Here is an 18,728-nt window from a genome sequence, read left to right on the forward strand (position 1 = left end):
TCCCTGCCGAGCAAGGAGCCCAATGTGGGACTCCATCCCAGGACCCTGGGATCATGACCTGAGCTGAAGGCAGCCGCTTAACCAACTGAGCCACCCATGTGTCCCTAAATGATAAAATATTTTGAAAGAAACTTGCAGAATATCTTCATGACCTTGGAGTTGGCAAAGATTCGTTACACAGACAGAAAAAGCAATAAACTGAATTCCATTAAAATTAAAAATTCTTGTTTCACTAGAGATATCACTAAGAGTTAAAAGAAAAGGACACACCAGAGAAAGCTATTTGCGGCACCTACATCTGGGAGAACACTTATAAATTCAGGATATATCAAGGACTTAAATCAATCACAGAGGGACACCTGGGTGGCTCAGTCATTAAGTGTCTGCCTTGGGCTCAGGTCATGATTTGGGGTCCTGGGATCAAGCCCCGTGTCAGGTTCCTTACTCAGTGGAGAGTCTGCTTCTCCCTCTGCCTGCTGCTGCTCCTTTTTTGTGCTCTCTCTCTGTCTCTGACCAAAAAAATAAAAATAAAATCTTTAAATCAATCACAAAAAGACAGAAAGCCCAGTCGGAATTTGGGGAAAAGAGTACTTCTGAAGACGATGTCCAAATGATCAAAAAAGCATATGAAAAGTGCTTATAAGCAAAAGTAACACTGCCACAAGATACCGTCACGTGCATAATAGAAGGTTTACAAGGAAGAAGACAGGCCAAGTGTTAGACAGACAAGAAGACAAGAAGTAGTGTGAAGCAACTAGAAAGACCTCTTACACTGTTAATGGGAGAATCAATTAGTATGAACACTTTGGAAAATTGTCGGACATAGCCATGAGCATGACCATGTGTATACCTTAGGAGCCAGTGATTTTGAATAAGTTTCTGTTTACTTGTGGCTAACATGAAGACACTATTTTTTTGAAAGTTATTGTGATTATAAAATTAAAAATCAAGAAAACCTTAGATTATTATTTTTTATTATTCATCACAGTTTAACAATAGTATTTTGTAAACTCTGGATGCTGAAAAGTTGATTGAATCAAACACTTTGTAAATATTTAAAGAAAATGTCTTATTTTAGTAAATCAAGGAGGAAACAAAATAAAGTTTGGATCCAAAAGAAAAAAAAAAAAAGGAAGGAAGGAAAGAAGGTAGGAGGGAGGAAGAGAGAAAGGAAGGAAGGAGGGAGGGAGGGAAGGAAAGGAAAGAAAGAAAGAAAAAAGAAAGAAAGAGAAAAAGCCTCCATACCCTCCTAACGTGCTTTTCATCCATATGGAAGTGTAAGAACCCCCATCACAGAAGTCATTCTTGCTCAAAGTGTCAAAGCAACCAATAGTGAGAAAGGGCTGTGGCTTCAGGCAAGCATTGCAAAACACCTCCCTTATATTCTGAAGTCACCTGATGCTGAGTGTCAGGTATGGGTACAGATCAGCAGCCCTCAACTGTGTCTTATCACTTTTAAAGAGTTTGGTACAGTGTAGTTTCTCTATCTGGAAATCAGAGCCACATATGTGTAAGTAACATAATTCAGAGCCCAAGTCCCTCAGATCAAGCCCATTGGGCAGCCACTAAGAACTGTGTTATCATCATGCCTGCTGACCTTTGAGAAAACCTTGGAGAGACTCACTCACCAGATAGTCAAGCCCATGATTGTGGGTGGATAGGCCTTGCAGAGGTTCAGAAAGCTCTATCAGTGAGAAATTTCTGTTCTCCTTTATTTTATTTTTTTTAATTTCTCATATACTAACCGAGAAATTATTTAGCTAAATTCAACTTGGTGTCCACTAAAAACTTACCACTTAATTTAAAATTTTTATTTATTTGATTTAGGAATGAAAAATCAACCATAATAATGAGAGTTAACATTGATTGCACACTAGACATTGGGCTATCTTATTTATGTTGTTTTTAATGAGCTTCTCAACCCCATGGGGGAAGTTACTGTAATTAACCTCATTTTACAGATAAGGAAACAGAGGCTTGAGGAATCAAGACACAAGGTCGTAGATCTTGTAAGTCACAGAACCTGTCTGGCTCCAAAGCTCGTGATCAGAATCACCTCACTGTAGACCCCTAAAACAAATGAAGCAGGAGGTAGCTCCCCAGGTACTTCTGCAAGGATTCCATTTGTAGAAATATTTTCCCATTCAACACATATTTATTGAGAATCTACTCAGCAAATGTTTATGAAACTGAATGAGACTGAACGGCCACTCAAGAAGACAGAAGTTGGTTGAATAAGCAGTCCTCCAGGCACAACCCTGGCTCCCAGGCAAAGATGGAAGCAGAAAATACAAGTGTGTGCAAGGTACTCCAGTTCCAGGCTGGAGCAGGTTATGAAAGTGACAAGTAAAGATGCTCTGAGAGTCTGGTGATGAGAAATTAATTCTGACTTGCAGACAGTTCTATTTGAGATTATGGCAAACCTGAGGATGTTCTACTGAGAACAGTGCAGAGAGCCACCTAAATGCCTAATAATAGGGGGCGATATTTTTGTGTACCTAAATAATGTGACATTCGGCAGCTATTGAAATCATGCAGTGGCGAAAAAGGCCTATTAGTATGGAAAGTGAAAATCAAGTGATTTTAAAAGTGAAAATCAAAACAGTGGAAATAGCAGGATACAGTAGACAAGCTTAAATATCATCTGTTAAAACAAAAAACAAAAAACAAAAAAACCCAGCAACAACGGAAGGTGTCTGGATGGCTCAGTGGGTTAAGCACCTGCCTTCAGCTCAGGTCATGATCCCAAGGTCCTGGGAATCGAATTCTGCTTGGGCTTCCTGCTTAGTGGAGAGCCTGCTTCTCCCTTTACCCCCCATCCCCCCATGCTGGTGCATATGCTCTCCCTCTCTCTCTCTCAAAAATAAACAAAATCTTTAAAAAAAAACCTAACAGGTACACACAATAAAGTCACATGTGATACACATAACTTTATATGAGCATAAAAGGCTCATATGAAGTTCACATGTTTGTATGCATATCAAAGACACATGTACATGTATAGTTTGTATGCCTGTGAAAGTCACATGTGGTATGCATGTCTGTGTGCTTAGGAAAGACACATGTGATATGTATGCATACATGTGAAAGAACCATCTGGTGAACGTATGTCTGCATACATATGGAGGAAGCAAACAGTATATATTTATGTTTATATATGAGACACATATGAAATTCATATATGTTTGCATGTGCAGGGAGGTCCATATGATGTATGTATGTTGTGTCTTTATGAAAGATGCATGTCTATGAGTACATTTGTATGTATATGAAAGATACAGCTGGTGCACATGTAAATATATAAACATACATGATGTATGTGTAGATACACATATTAAAAATGCATACAATGAATGTATATGTTCTCATGAATATAAGAGACACACATAATATACTCATGTTTGTGTACATGTGAGTGACACATGATATGCACCTGTTTGTATACATGTACAGAACACATATGATGTATATGTCTATATATAAAAATCTATGATATTTATATGCATATGGATGCATTTAGAATGGACATATCAAGAGGTTCTATCAGTGGCTATTTCTAGATGATTAGGATTATAGCTGTTTGATATGGTTCGTTTGTTCATCTATATTTTCTGATGTTTCTGTAATGTGCATGCCATTTCCTTTGTAATAAGAAGTAACAATATACAAAGCTCCATTTCAGAAGCACTCCACATTTCATGGGTTCAATATCTTTCCATGGGTCCAAATCTTTCACATTTAGCGATATGTATCTGTTTTAAGAGAGAACTAGGTACCCTGTTAGTGGATAAAACCATGAAGAGCTGGGCCATAGGAATTTTTAAAAATTAAGTCCCCTTTTAAGAGAGAGCCTAAAAGTAGTAGACCAGAAAGGAACAGAGACAGTATACAATAACAGTCACTTTATAGGCAAAACAATGGAACTAAATTCATATCTCTCAATAGTTATCCTGAGTGTAAATGGGTTAAATGCCCCAATCAAAAGACACAAGGTATCAGAATGGATAAAAAAATAAAACCCATCAATATGCTGTCTACAAGAAACTAATTTTAGATCCAAAGACACCTCCAGATTTAAAGTGAGGGAGTGGAAAACAATTTACCATGCTAATTGACATCAAAAGAAAGCTGGGATTGCAATCCTTATATCAGATCAATTAGATATTAAGCCAAAGACTATAATAAGAGATGAGGAAGGACACTGTATCATACTCAAAAGGTCTGTTCAGCAAGAAGATCTAACAATTTTAAATACTTATGCCCCTAACATGGGAGCAGCCAACTACATAAAACACTTAATAACAAAATCAAAGAAACACATTGACAATAATACAATAATAGCAGGGGACTTTCACAAACCCCTCACTGAAATGGACAGATCATCCAAGCAAAAGATCAACAAAGAAATAAAGGCCTTAAATGACACACTGGACCAGATGGACATCACAGATATATTCAGAACATTCCATCCCAAAGCAACAGAATACACATTCTTCTCTTGTGCACATGGAACATTTTCCAGAATAGATCACATCCTGGATCACAAATCAGGTCTCAACTGGTACCAAAAGATGGTGATCATTCCCTGCATATTTTCAGACCACAATGCTCTGAAGCTAGAACTCAATCACAAGAGGAAATTTGGTAAAAACCCAAATACATGGCGGCTAAAGAGCATCCTACTAAAAAATGAATGGGTCAACCAGAAAATTAAAGAGGAATTGAAAAAATTCACAGAAACAAATGATAATGAAAACACAACTGTTCAAAATCTGTGGGACACAGCAAAGGCTGTCCTGAGAGGAAAATATATAGCGATATAAGCCTTTTCAAGAAACAAGAAAGGTCTCAAATACACAACCTAACCCTACACCTTAAAGAGCTGGAGAAAGAACAACAAAGAAAGCCTAAACCCAGCAGGAGAAGAGAAGTAATCAAGATCAAAGCAGAAATAAATGAAATAGAAACAAACAAACAAACAAAAACCCAGTAGAACAAATCAACGAAACTAGGAGCTGGTTCTTTGAAAGAATTAATAAGATTGATAAACTCCTGGACAGACTTATCAAAAAGAACAGAGAAAGGGACCCAAATAAATAAAATCATGAATGAAAAAGAAGTGATCACAACCAACATCAAAGAAATATGAACAATTATAAGAACATATTATGAGCAATTATATGCCAGCAAATTTGACAATCTGGAAGAAATGGATGCATTCCTAGAGACATATAAACTACCACAACTGAACCAGGAAGAAATAGAAAACCTGAACAGACCCATAACCAGTAAGGAGATTGAAGCTGTCATCAAAAATCTCCCCAACAAACAAGAGCCCAGGGCCAGACAGCTTCCCAGGGGAAATCTACCAAGAATTTAAAGAAGAATTAATTCCTATTCTCCTGAAACTGTTCCAAAATAAAAAAAAAAAAATAGAAGGAAAACTTCCAAACTCATTTTATGAAGCCAGCATTACCTTGATCCCAAAACCAGACAAAGACCCCATCAAAAAAGAGAATTACAGACCAATATCCTTGATGAACACACACAGATGCAAAAATTCTCATCAAAATACTAGCCAGTAGGATCCAACAGTACATTAAAAGGATTATTCACCACAACCAAGTGGGATTTATTCCAGGGCTGCAAGGTTGGTTCAACATCTGCAAATCAAGCAATGCGATACACTACATTGATAAAAGAAAGAACAAGAACCGTATGATGCTTTCAATAGATGCCAAAAAAGCATTTGACAAAGTACAGCATCCTTTCTTGATCAAAACTCTTTCAAAGTAGGTAGATAGAGATAGAGGGCACATACATCAATATCATCAAAGCCATCTATGAAAAACCCACCGCAAATATCATTCTCAATGGAGAAAAACTGAGAGCTTTTCTGCTAAGGTTAGGAACACAACAGGAATGTCCATTATCACCACTGCTATTCAACATAGCACTTGAAGTCCTAGCCTCAGAAGTCAGACAACAAAAAGAGATTAAAGGCATCCAAATCGGCAAAGAAGAAGTCAAACTATCACTCTTTGCAGATGATATGATACTTTTTGTGGAAAACCCAAAAGACTCCACTCCAAATCTGCTAGAACTTGTACAGGAATTTAGTAAAGTATCAGGATATAAAATCAATGCACAGAAATCAGTTGCATTTCTCTACACCAACAACAAGATAGAAGAAAGAGAAATTAAGGAGTCAATCCCATTTATAATTACACCCAAAACCTTAAGATACCTAGGAATAAACCTAACCAAAGAGGCAAAGAATCTGTACTCAGAAAACTATAAAGTACTCATGAAAGTAAGACACAAAGAAATGGAAAAACACAAAAAGGAAGACACAAAGAAATGGAAAAACATTCCATGCTCATGATTAGAAGAACAAATATTGTGAAAATGTCTATGCAACCTAAAGCAATCTACACATTTAATGCAATACATATCAAAATACCATCCTTTTCTTTTTTCAAAATAATGGAACAAAAAATCCTTAAATTTATATGGAAACAGAAAAGACCTCAAATAGCCAGAGGAATGTTGAAAAGAAAGCCAAAGTTGGTGGCATCACAGTTTCAGACTTCAAGCTCTATTATAAAGCTGTAATCATCAAGATAGTATGGTACTGGCACAAAAACAGACACATAAATCAGTGGGACAGATAGAGAGCCCAGAAATAGACCCTCAACTCTTCAGTCAACTAATCTTTGACAAAGCAGGAAAAAGTGTCCAATGGAAAAAAAAAAACAAAAAACCCCCCCCAGAAAACAGTCTCTTCAACAAATGATATTGGGAAAATTGGACAGCCACATGCAGAAAGATGAAACTGGACCATTTCCTTACACCACACACAAAAATAGACTCCAAATGAATGAAAGACCTCAATATGAGAAAGAAATCCATCAAAATCCTTGAGGAGAACACAGGCGGCAACCTCTTCGACCTCAGCCGCAGCAACGTCTTCCTTAGGAACATCGCCAAAGGCAAGGGAAGCAAGGGCAAAAATGAACTATTGGGACTTCATCAAGATCAAAAGCTTTTGCATAGCAAAGGAAACAGTCAACAAAACCAAAAAACAACTGACAGGAGACTATATTCCCAAATGACATATCAGATAAAAGGCTAGTATCCAAAATCTATAAAGAACTTATCAAACTCAACACCCAAAGAACAAATAATCCAATCAAGAAGTGGGCAGAGGACATGAACAGACATTTCTGCAAAGAAGACATCCAGATGGCCAACAGACACATGAAAAAATGCTCCACCTCACTTTGCATCAGGGAAATAAAAATCAAAACCACAGTGAGATACCACCTCACACTAGTCAGAATGGCTAAAATTAATGAGTCAGGAAATGACAGATGCTGGCAAGGACGCAGAGAAAGGGTAATCCTCTTTCTCTGTTGGTTGGAATGCAAGCTGGTGCAGCCACTCTGGAAAATAGCATGAAGGTTCCTCAAAAAGTTGAAAATAGAGCTACCTTATGGCCCAGCGATTACACTACTGGGTATTCACCCTAAATATACAAATGTAGTGATCTTAAGGGGCACATGCACCAGAATGTTTATAGCAGCAATGTCCACAATAGCCAAACTATGGAAGTAACCTAGATGTCCATCAACAGATGAATGGATAAAGAAGATGTGGTATATATATACAATGGAATAGTATACAACCATCAAAAGAAATGAAATCTTGCCGTTTGTGATGATGTAGATAGAACTAGAGGGTATTATGCTGAGCGAAATAAGTCAATCAGAGAAAGACAATTATCATATGCTCTCTCTGATATGAGGAATTTGAGAGGCAAAGTTGGGGGTTTAGGGGTAGGGAAGGAAAAAAGGAACCAAGATGGGATCAGGAGGGAGACAAACCATAAGTGACTCTTAATCTCCCAAAACCAACTGAAGGTTGCTGGGGGGACGTGGGTAGGGAGAGGGTGGTTGGGTTATGGACATTGGGGAGGGTATGTGCTATGGTGAGTGCTGTGAAGTGTGTAAACCTGTTAATTTACAGACCTGCACCCCTGGGGCTAATAGTACATTATATGTTAATAAAAATTTTTAGAAAATTAAGTCCCCTTTTAAATGTAATTCACTTCATTGTGAATAAATGAAAGGATTTATTTAAAGGATAATGGATTAAAATTTAAGGAGAACTTTAAACATAACATTGGAAAGAGAGTTTTGGCAACCTGACCACCTTCCTCATTCCTCAGACACCTTTCTCTAGGGTCTGATATAAAAAGGAAGTTCCAGTCTGAGGGGTGGGGGCAGGAGTACTTGTAGAAGAGACACTATTATCAGTTAAAATCAGGTCTCTGTTTTAATTCAACTGCTCAGGATTTCATCTCTGTTTGTTTAATTTGTTTCTGCTGGCACTTCATTGTAGGTCTCTCTTTCAAAAAAGAAGTTGCCTCGCTTTAATAAAACTTGGTTTTATTGTCAGATGGTACCCATGTGCATCTTAAATTCAACTGAAGTGGGTCTTAAAATAATAGGCTGTCTGTTACCAGTGTTCAAAAGGGATACACCTTCTATTATTCTGATCAGAATTTGATGCAACTCACCCACGCAGAAGCTCTACAAATGAGCAATTTTGCTGAGATATACAGTCCACCAGAAAGATGACTACCAGCAATTAGAAAGAAAGGAAAAGCAGGGAAACGCCTGATCAAGAGCCCTGTTGGGAGTCTCCTATCCCTTTCTCATTTCTTGTGGCCCTTTGGTGGGCTGTCTTGGCAGACACTTTCCTTCTCTGGTGACGATAAGCTAGCATCCCACGACATTGCTGAGAATGGATAATGCCATAGTTGTTTCAGGCTCTGGAGCAGCCTGAATGCGATCCCTCCAGGGACAGCATCTGTAATGCAGAATTTATGCATCTTGGAGAGAGAAACAGCTGTACTGCATAATTGGACCTCTGCAATAGCAAGGTGTTTCATAGCAGGATAGTACTCTAAGTTTTGATTTCTGTTTTCCGGCTGCCAGGCAAATGGAAGAATCCTGAGGTCGGGTCACCCCAACATCACCCACACCCTTGAACCTGAGCATCTGAAAGATTTGCCTTTCTGTTAAAAGGAATGGGTACCCTGAACTAACGATGCCTTCTTACTGCAATCATTTTTCCAGGAATTGTCCTGACCTCCATGGGCCAGGAATGGAGTTGCAAGAACCACCACCAGAGTTTGAGGGGGGTGGGGAGGTAGGGGGTGTGGTGGGAAGGGCATCTGTCAATCAACTACTGAATTCATGTCTGCTTCTGGGCAGTAGCTTTCATCTGAAGCTGTCATAGGGTTGGAGTTTTCTAAGGAGCGGGGCACTTTCCAAGCAGAGAGATAAGGTAAAGAGCATGGGATGGAGCCAGGTCAAGTTTCCAGGGCCCAAGCAGGGGGAGCTTCCATTTCTCACACAGAGACTTAAGGGAAGAAAGACAATAGGACAGGTCAATGAGAAACATGAACTTAGCATCAAAAGGCCAATGGGCTATCAGTGGTTTCCATGAAGATCAAATGAAGGGAGTGCCTTTTACACCTCTTTGTAATTTTACAAAGAAGCTATTATTTACTGAGTGCTTACCTCTGCATGTGGCTGTGGTGTGCATGTGCTGTGCTAACCACATTAAATACTCCCCCCTGGGGGGTAGCAGTGATTATTTGCATCTTGCATATTTATAAACTGAGGCTCTGAGAAGCTGCCTCCCTTGCCCGAGGCCACAGCACTAACAAAGGGGAAAGCCAGAATTCAGACTTGGTCTGTCTGCCTTAAAAGCCCCGGTTTGTAAACCTGATGTTGTAAGAAGACTCCAATGTTTTTGAAGTCCAGGGACATGAGTTTAATTGAAAAGAATATCTGTAAGTACAGACACACCCTACGCTCCATGAGCAACTTGCCTCATACACTGAGCTCTCAGAACTTTATCACATGGATACAGCTTGGCTTTAATTTGTCTGTTTCTTCTGAAAAGAAGCTATGATGGTTATTTGTATGTATCAGGTTGGCTCAGCTGTGGTGCCCAGTTGTTTGGTCAAACACTGGTTTCGTGTGTTGCTGTGAAGGTATATTTTTGAATGTGCCTAACTCTTAAATCAATTGACTAAGAAAAGCAGATCACCCTCCACAATGCAGGTGGGCCTCATTTAATCAGTTGAAGGTCTTAAGAGGAAAGACCAAGTTCCTGCAGGGAAGAGAGAATTCTACTTCTAGCCCAACATAACAATTGTGCCCGAGTTTCCAGTTTCCCCTGGATTTTGCACTCAAGACTGCGAAATCAAACCTTACTGGCCTGCCAGTCCTTGCAAGCATGTGAGCCAATTTTTAACAATATTTTCCTCTCCCTTTGTCTCTCTCTATTTATTGAAATAATGATTGTATATTATTGTAATTATATTTCATATTGCATTGATGTGCATATTATTGTAATAATAAGTATGCTATTGGTTCTGTTTCTCTAGAGAATGCTGATTAAAACAGTAATGAAAAAAGACCTGCTCTTTAAAGATCTTCAAAAAGATCTTTCTTTAGAGAGAAGAAAAAGGCCATAAGGAAAGATCTGGTTATTTTCACACCATTTGCTTTTTCCCTCAATGTGTAGAACCTAATATATCAACACAGGCACCTCTGACCCAGGAGTTCACATCATTGTCTCTCCCTCAACTTGCTTAAAATAGATTCTCACTTTCCAGCAGCACATTTCACTGCTGCAAGGATACTTTGTGTGGCAGGATCTTTTCTGCAATGAATATGTGTCTTGTTCACCACATTTACCTCCTCTTTCCTCTTCCAAGCTGGAAGCCAGATCTTTAATATAGCTCCTGCCTCTTGTTAGGTCTTTTTTTTTTTTTTTTAAAGATTTTATTTATTTATTTGACAGACAGAGATCACAAGTAGGCAGAGAGGCAGGCAGAGAGAGACAGATGTGGGGCTCGATCCCAGGACCCTGGGATCATGACCTGAGTTGAAGGCAGAGGCTTTAACCCACTGAGCCACCCAGGCGCCCCTTGTTAGGTCTTTTGTAGACATTTTGGTCACTAGAAGGGTAAACCTGGAGCAAGGGAGTTTTGGGGAGGAAAAAGGATAGGAAAATATTGCTGCCATCCAGTACAAAGAGTGTGTTGGTCCTGTGAGGGGTGGACTGGCACCCTGCCTTCTGCCTCATCCTTTACAGTCCTTGCAGGAAGGATGGATGCTGGTGTCTTATTTCCATGCCTCTGTAAGAAGTGGAGCCCACAGTGGCAGGGAGAAAGCAGAAGCCCCATAGTCATCATGATCAATGCAGAGACACCCTGCGCATGTCAGACAAGATGGCGTTGGAGGGGAGGAGCCCCATGATTTCTGTTACTGTAGAAGCCCCCAGCACCTCTCACAGTCCTGGTAATTAAGAGTGCACGAATATCAGGGCACACAAGTGCAGGTGGGTTCAGAGTGGTATTGGTGTCAATTTAAGGAATATGTGTGTGTGTGTGTGTGTTCTACACATACTGTATATATTTATATATACACACACACAAACATAGATACATATAGAATATATCATACACACACATATAATCTATATGTGTGTGTATGATTTTAAGTCTTTCAGCACTTTTAAGGTGTTGCTCTTTTATTTCCTGACCTCCGCTGTTTTTATGAAAAGTCACTCAGGGGCCATATCATTATTTGCAGCATACAGTCTCCCTCACAACCCCTTCCAGCGGCTTTTATTTTCTTTTTATCTTTGGTGTTCAGGGGTTTTACCACCAATATGCCTGTGTGCTATTTTGTTTCTTTGTTTTTGTATTTATCTTGACTTATAAGTCCCTAAGTTTAGGCTTATTGGCGGATGTTCCGTCAGTTTGGGGGGAAATTCTCATCTATCATCTCCTCAGATATTTATTCTGCACCATCCTGGGTCCCTTCTCCCTCTGTGACTTCCGTGACTTGCATCTGAGATCATTTCACCTTGTTTGGCAGATCTTCTACCCTTTGCTTCTCTTTCATGTTTTTCTTTTCAATTTGGGTAATTTCTGTCCATTTGTCTTTCTACATCCAGTCTGTTGTAAAGCCCACAGTTTGAATTCTTCATCTGTGCGACTGTATTTTTCAAATTTAGCATTTCCATTTGGCCCTTTTTTGGAGTTTTCATCTCTGCGCTGAAGTTCTCCCTCTTTTCACGCATATCACCCATCTTTTCCACTAGATCCTTTAACACAGTTACTGTAGTCATTTCAAGGTCCAGCATCCAGAATAAGCCTAGAAACAATAATATTTACTCTTTTCTCTCTTGACGGAAGGTCATATTTTCTTCCCTTGTTGCATGTACTATAATTTTCATTGCGTGCCAGACGTTATTTGTAAAAGTGTATGTAGAGACTGAAATAAATACTCTTTACCCCAGGAAAGAACACACTGTTTCATCTGTCAGAACCGTTCTGGTCTGTCATTGAGCTGGGTCTGGGCTTTGTTGAGGCACTAGTCACATTCATTTCTGCACAGATTCCAAATGTTTTTGAGGAAGGGATCTTGACTTTTCCCCAGCACAACTTAGTACCTGAGTATCAGCAAGACTCCGGGATTGGGCAGCTGTGCAAACACAAGCAGGCTCAGGCCTGTGGGCATGGGACACATTGTGGATGTTGAGCAATTAGTCCATGGCCTGCCCAGGTGTGTGGGTGTGTGCCTTGGGGCTGTCCAGGGCATTGTAAGGTAGCCAGGTCAGAACTCAGGCCCAGATTGGCAATGGCAATGGTGAGAACAGCAGCAAAAGCAGCCGTGGCTGCGAATGGCTCTTAAAGAGAAAAGGGCCTCTGGATAGGAGAAGCACAGGGCCCTGAGGTGGGAGGCTGGCTTGACTGTCTACCCCCAGATCCTTTTTTTTTTTTTTTTTTTAAAGATTTTATTTATTTATTTACAGACAGAGATCATAAGTAGGCAGAGAGGCAGGCAGAGAGAGAGAGAGGAGGAAGCAGGCTCCCTGCTGAGCAGAGAGCCCGATGCTGGGCTCGATCCCAGGACCCTGAGACCATGACCTGAGCCGAAAGCAGAGGCTTTAGCCCACTGAGCCACCCAGGCGCCCCCCCAGATCCTATTTTGATGGCATCTTTGTAGACATTCATTCTCTGTCCTGAATTCCAGTACAAGAAGGGCCAATGCTCAGGCAGGAAACTGTCAGTAAATTATTATTGACAGCGTGGACACATGGACATTGCAACTTCAAGATACCTTAGCAACTTCCACCTAGGAATATGTTTGATTGGGCAACTGGTCGTAAATAAAACACTAATGTAGATCATAAGTATGTATGTAGCATGTCTTCAATACACAGCTCACTAGTTCCTGGGCACGATGTTTTCTTATTCTTCTGAAAGAACAGGAGGGGAGAAGGAAGACTTTGCTGGAAATTAAAAGGAAGTTATAAAAGGAGAAGAAAAGATTACCAGGGACAAAAAAAAAAGAAATGTTTTCAAGAAAGAAGAATAAAGCAAAATACTTTCTGAAAGTGAATATTTTTGTACTCAGTTTGATTTAAGATTAGGACAAGCATGAAAAGATGTTAGTGGAAGACACATAGAAGCAAGAGATTAAAGAGAGTAGTCGAAGGTGGACACTTCCTGAACGGCTTGATGCCCTCTCACCCCAACCAACAGCATGGCCTGACCCACCCAGCCTGGCTCCCAGACCCGAGGCTGCTCCCCTGTACTGCTGCCTGTAATGGACCACAGATGGCTCCCAAAGATCCCCTTGCCCCCAAGCCTGATACCAGTGCAGCCGAGCACCTGGGGGAGGCAAACATGGAAGGGGAGTCATTCCTGGCTTCCTGCTGAGGCTTTCCTCAGGTGGGCAGCTCAGATTGCTTGTGCCGAGGCAAAAAGCTGCATGGTGCTTCTCCCTGCATTGGAGAGGGCTGGTATTAATCCATCCGCAGTGTACTAATTTTCCAGCTACTGACTGGGAGAGTCTAATCCTGTTCAGGCTTTGAAACATTGCTTGGTCTTTGATGATTTACCATATGTACACAACCCCATTGCAGTGTTCCATTGGCAGCATGCCCAGGCTTATCAATAGGGCGGGTGGGTTCTGGGGTCACAATGGTTAGGGGATATGCCCCAGACCATTTCAAGACCCCTTGAACTGGTAAGATGGAAAGTGACATTCCCATTACAAGGGGTGAGTCCTTTTAGGGAGAGGACTGTGTGTTTTATCTGTATTTCTCCAGCACCCATCATGGTATCTGAAACACAGACACTCAATAATTAGAATGGAATTAAAAAGAAGCAAAGGACAGGAAGGGGATTTAGGACCAGGGAAAAATGAAAGCATTGTTCTGGGCACAAGGCCCATGGGGGTAGTCGTATTCTTGCTTCTAATGGGCAGCTCTTCCTTAGAGCACAGTCAGTAGGTAGGAACAGAATGTCTGTGTTCCCTACTTTCCACCAGCTGCAGTTCCGGCACTATAGTAGTCGGGGTAGACATTTTTCTCTCTCTACTGTATACCAGGAAGATGAAGTTGTATAGCTCCATGGGGGCATTAAGTACGGGTACTAACATTATTTCATTCTGCCTCTTTTGCTTCAAACAAGGTCTCAGTTCATCCTCACCTTTGTACCTAAAGGCAACAAGGCAAGTCGTAAATAATCATAGTAATAATGCCATGTAAACACTTTAGCTGAGAAGATGGAGGCGCCAGTTTTGAATCCCCAGGATGCTGAAGATGATACACAAGTGATGACTCATTCTGTGTGTCAGCCCAACAGAAGGAATGATTTTGCCTGCTCCTCTTCTGCAGAGCCCTCATGGAATGTGTGTGGGGGTGGGGGCTGGAGGGGGCAGGGACTGGCTTTCCAAAGGCTGTCTCGGAGAGAGTGTCCATTTGTTTCCTGAAGTTGAACCATTTGCTTGGAGACTTTCTGATTCAGTTTTGACTCTGTCTTGGTCATGGGATACCTCAAAAATTCTTACTATTCGACAATGTGTTCTGTTATTCAGAATTAAATCCCCAATACCAGCCATGCAGTGGATGCCAGGATAGAAGAGATCTTGAGTGTTGTAGAAAAGTTCCAAGTCTGATTAAAAAAACCAAAAATGGGCATGGATTTACCAAGTGATTCAGTGGAAGGGGCTGAGTCTAAAAGTCACAGGACTAAGGACAGAGCCTTCTCTCTGAGTTCTGGCAGTCTGCCCTGGCACTTCAGATCCTCTCCGCACCAACCCACCCCACATTTTCTATTTGCAGCACTGTTTTCCTCATGCTTGGAATATGCTAGTGCAGGCATTAGAGGCAATTAAAATCAAGACTAGGAAAGTGTGCTCTTCACCATGAAAGACCGACTGATGAGGCAATGAAGAGAGTTTATGAAATACACTCAAGTAATGATCCTCATGCGTCTCCTGTACCTTTCATCTGAGGATCTCAATGTGTTTCTTTAATTTTAATCATATTTTCATCATGAGGCTTCATATCACAGGTGGAGAACTGGACCTTTGCCTCAGGATGTTCCACACACACACCTCATATTCAACATGCTGCTGACAAATTTACTATCTTTTCCCCAAATCTCTTCCTTTCCCTGGATTTCCCTTCTTGGCAAATGGCACCCTATCCAACTTGTTCCAAAGCCTGACACCTGGAGATCATTCCAGACTTTTAGTTCTCCTCACTTCCTTTACTGACTCTATCCCACAGATGTCTTCCAGCCCCTCCTTCGCCTGCCTCTAGCCCCACCTCCACTCTAGTCCTTGGATGTCTTCCTAGAAAGAAAGAAAATCTGATTATGGAAATCCCTCTGTTTAAAATCCTTCGGAAGTTCTCCATTCTTTTGTGAACAAATTCAAACTCCTAATCACGCCACACATGATGTGTCTTTGCCTACTTCAGTTTCATTGTTCACCCCATTGTTCCTCAGCCTTTCTTCAACAATACACACCTGCGCATGAGTGCGTACACACACACACACACACACACAGAATTGCAAACCCATAATCCTCTCAACTTGTTATGTTGTTTCAAACCCATATGGCTTTGTACTCATTATCTGCCCTCCTCTCTCCCCCATGGAGAACTGCTAGCAATCTTGTGGGAGGAACACAGTTCAAATCAAACTTTTCCATGCAGTCTCCTGTTTCACCAGGAAAAGTGGGTCATTTTCTTTTGTGCCATCCATACAACTTGAGCTTGTTTCATTTCTACTGTTTACCATTCTGTGTGCCAATGATTGGGTTGGAACTATAGTTTTTACTAGACTGCAGCATCCATTGAGGGCAAAGCTTGAGGCGTATTCATCTTTATATCCCAAACATCTTTGCAATTCCAGGTACACAGCAGGGGTTCCAGAGATGTCTAATGGCTTTAATGGACCAATAAATGATGGAGTGAGTTCTTTAAACTAGGGTGAGGGGAGATTAAATACCTTGCTCCAAAGACTGAGACAAAAGGGATGGACTGCAGCCAGAAGCAATAAACTTCACCAAGTCTAGCCTATTCAGGCAATTATTGAAGGACGAAAATCTTGTTTTGATGTCACTACTTCAAACCAACACTCTGTGGGAATGATGACTGGAAGGACTTATACCAAACCTGGTAACTTCTAGAAGTGAGAGTGGGGAAAGGGGTAGGGGTCGAATAATCTCATGAGTCATTGGAGATTTAAAATATCTTTTGACAAAGAAAGATGCCAAAATAGTTACCCACCCGTAAATTATGTTGTGGTCTCACAACAGCAATAACAACAACAAAAAATAGATAACTCATCGACAGGAAAGCATAATGGCTGGATTGAATTCATTATTCATGGGCTGGATTGATGAATTTTAATGATAGATTTTATGAAGGGGCAGTTTGGAGAGTGAGTTGCCTACTGGTTAGTAGTGGGATTGTAAATCAGGAATAAAGGATGTCATTCTTTTATTGGCTGACCAGCAAAATGGACAGAATAAGACACTTTAGTGACTCTAGAATTTTAGAGCTAGAAGAAATAGTAAAGATTATATACTTTAGCAGTTCTCACCCAGAGCGTTAAAATACACTGTAATTCTTGACCAGTTATGGTAAATAGGAGCTTGAACTACAAACTAGAACTAGCACTCAAACTGGAAGGTTGAATTGCAAATGTGATTGAAGTTGGGTATGTCAGTGGGGTTGTCTCCAACATCAACATGGATCATAGCAGAAGAAGAGCTAGAGATTTAGTCCAATTACTTCATTCTGAGGAGGAAGAAACTAAGGGCCAAAAGTGACTTACTCACTGTCACACTCTTCCGAGGTCATAGAGCTATGTCAAGGACATAAGTTTCCAGGCTTGTAACCTAGTGATCCTGTAGCTCCTCTCGACTCATCTCTGCATTACATTTACCTCCATTCTATAGCTGTCATATGAACTACCCTGCATTTTAATAATGTTCCAAAGGCTTTGGGTATGGGAGGGTTGGTTATGGAATGTTGAGTTTTTGTTTTTTGTTTTTGGTTTTTTTTTTTAGAACCCATCTACTTTCTTTGCTAATTTTATAACATTAATGACATTAATTGTGTGTCCTTCTGAGTGCAATTATTATTGTTAGAATAATTTTTTTTTCTTTCAAGATTTTATTTAAACTCAAGTTAGTTCACATGTAGTGTCGTATTAATTTCAGGTGTAGAATTTAGTGATTCATCAACTGCATATAACACCCAGTGCTCATTACATCAAGTGCCCACCTTAATGCCCAACATTTAGTTACCCTATCCCCCACCCATCTCCCCTCCAGCAACCCTCAGTTTGTTTCCTATATTTAAGAGTCTCTTATGGTTTATCTCCTTTCTATCTTTATTTTATTTTTCCTTCCGTTCCCCTATTTTCATCTTTTTTGTTCCTTAAATTTCACGTATGAGTGAAATCATACTGTATTTGTCTTTCTCTGAGTGACTTATTTCTTAGCAAATACACTCTAGTTCCATCCCCATCATAGCAAATGGTAAGATATCATTCTTTTTGATGACTGAGTAGTATTCCATTCTATATATACACACACATCACATCTTTATCCATTTATCTGTCAGTGGACATATTTTGGCTATTGTGAACATTGCTGCTATAAGCATTGAGTGCATAGGCCCCTTCAAATCAGTGTTTGTATCCTTTGGATAAATATCTAGTAGTGCAATTTCTGGGATGTAGGGTGTTAGGATAAAAATTTTAATCTATAGTACATCTAAACAATGATTCTCAACGAGGGCAATTTTGCAAACCCCACCCCCACCCCAGGAATGACCGTCAATGTCTGGAGACATTTTTGATTGTCACAACTTGGAAGATAGGTGCTTCTGGCATCTAATGGGCAGAGGCCAGGGATGCTGCTAAATGTCCTACCTCGCACGGGACAGGTCCTACAAGAAAAAATGATCCAGCCTAAATTGTCAGTACTGCCCAGATTGAAAAAATATTCATCTAAAATAAACACCTCATATTAAAACAGGGATCTCCTGGCTGGTTAAACGAGTTTAAATAAGAGATCCTTGTCTAAATAGATCCAACCTTTTGAGTAATGCTGGCTGGAGAAGGGCATTCTGGGGGAGGGTTCCTTCAGGATAAATTCTCCCTAACTATAGGCACATTGTAAGGTATGTAGATAGGAGTGAAGTCAACGGCAGTGAGTGCTTAATTGTGGTGAGAAAATTTCCAAACCACCCAGATTAACCCAAACCAGCAGGAGCAACTCTTGTACAGCACAAGATACGACTCTAAGGAACTGAAGGAGAGAAAC

The sequence above is a fragment of the Neovison vison genome, chromosome 1, assembly GCF_020171115.1.
Source record: "Neovison vison isolate M4711 chromosome 1, ASM_NN_V1, whole genome shotgun sequence".
Lineage (NCBI taxonomy): Eukaryota > Metazoa > Chordata > Mammalia > Carnivora > Mustelidae > Neogale > Neogale vison.